Source organism: Ipomoea nil, unplaced genomic scaffold (assembly GCF_001879475.1).
Source record: "Ipomoea nil cultivar Tokyo-kokei standard unplaced genomic scaffold, Asagao_1.1 scaffold2610, whole genome shotgun sequence".
Lineage (NCBI taxonomy): Eukaryota > Viridiplantae > Streptophyta > Magnoliopsida > Solanales > Convolvulaceae > Ipomoea > Ipomoea nil.
In genome coordinates, this window is record NW_017619038.1 from 1,602,648 (window position 1) to 1,604,498 (window position 1,851).

The 1,851-nt window shown below is 34.6% G+C and overlaps 1 pseudogene; it reads left to right on the forward strand.

The window, feature by feature from the left end:
• Positions 1–480: 480 nt before the first annotated feature.
• LOC109154174 lies at positions 481–1,510 on the forward strand (annotated as a pseudogene).
• Positions 1,511–1,851: the final 341 nt, after the last annotated feature.

Genomic DNA, 1,851 nt, shown 5'->3' on the forward strand with positions numbered 1-1,851 from the left:
TCTGGGTTAACTTGTTTCTTGGCTTGGGTTGATAGTATTTTCCGTTGTTTTTTTTCTTTACTTTTAATTTGTGAATAAAAAAAATCTAGGTCATGCATGCATGAGTTTTGAGTTTTGGGGATGAAGATGAACACCTTGGTTTGTCAAATATGGAAAAACTTCAGGGGTAATCCATGAGATTGAAGATAAGGATATAATTTTGGCTTTTAGAAGAAGTTGAAATGAGCTAATTGCCCCAATCAGCTATTGTTCTTCCACTAAACACTAAGATCCGTCAAAATTGGCCAAATCAACTGGAAAATAGCGGATTAGTCATTTTCCAAACACTCCCTTTGCTAAAAAATTCTTGCAACTAATTTTTCAAATATTTCTCTCAATAGAACACAAAAAAAAAAAGTCATCAACTAAAACTTGTGAATGAACTATAATTTTGATGAAACAACACATATTTTCATCTTATCTAAGTGAAAAATAAAAATCTTGGATGGTGGCGACGACGACGTGGAAATGGCCGCTGCGGCGGAGGCCGGAGCTGTCGTGGAATTGGATGAGTTGAAAAAGAGGTTAAAGGAATGGAAGGAAATGCAGGCCAAAGTTGAGAAGGAAATGTGTGTTGTTCACGACCTTGCTTCTGCTGACAAATTTTATTGTGGACCATGGTGCATGTAGCAGTGTGGTCTATGAAGTAAGTATCATTTTAATTATACTTCAGTTTCATTGGCTCTGTTTTGTAGTTACATTTTCCACATACACTATCTTCATTATAGCAATTTCAAAATATCATTTTGATTCTAGTACAGTTCATTTGACAATATACATTATTGCATTATTATGTAGTTTCATTATTCACACACACTAGTTTAATTATAGTAATATTAAAGTACTATTTTAATTACATTCTAGGTTCATTTGACAATATATGTTACTGTATGACTCTGAATTTTAGTTTTATTTTCCATACACACTAGTTTCACTATAACAACATTAAAGTATCATTTTAATTATACTACAGTTTCATTTGACAATATATGTTGTTGAATGAGCTCTATTATTTAGTTTCATTTTCCACACACTAGTTTCATTATAGCAACACTGGAGTATCATTTTAGTTCTTCTGCAGTTTCATTTGACGACCATGGTCCACTGTATAACAACTGGAATCTGCTGCTGCAAGCCAATCGAATAGGGAAGAAGTGGATTCTCGTTCCGTCTTTGTTGGCAATGTGGAATATTCATGCACCCCTGAGGAAGTGCCGCAGCACTTCCAGGCATGTGGTACTGTAAATAGAGTTACTAATAAGTTTGGGCAACCAAAGGGATATGCCTACATTGAAGCAATTCAAGAGACCCTTCTTCTGAATGAGTCTGAGCTTCATGGCCGCTAATAACTAATATTCCTGGCATGAAGCATTTCCGTCCACGATGTCCCAATCCTTTCTTCTATACTCCTTATGGATATGGGAAGGTTCCTAGGTTGAGGGCATCAATGCGTTATAGTCCTTACTTTTGAGGGTTTGGTTTTACCATATAAATTTCATGCAACAAATGTATAGACCAGAGTCTTGAAAGCTCTAATATCTGTCCATTTATGTACTACTTGTCACTTGGGGTATCTTGATTATGTTTATCCTGAGATTGATCGGACATTTGGCTTGGTTAATATCATGATTTGGTTTTCTGTAAAAAAAAAAAAGAAAAAAAAAAGAAAAAAAAATGAAAACGTTCTTCCACTAAACACTAAGGTCAGCCAAAATTAGCCAAGCGAGCTAGAAAATAGTTGATCAGTCATTTTTTCAGACACTCCCTTTGCTATAAAATTCTTGCTACTAATATTTCAAAATTTTCTCTCAA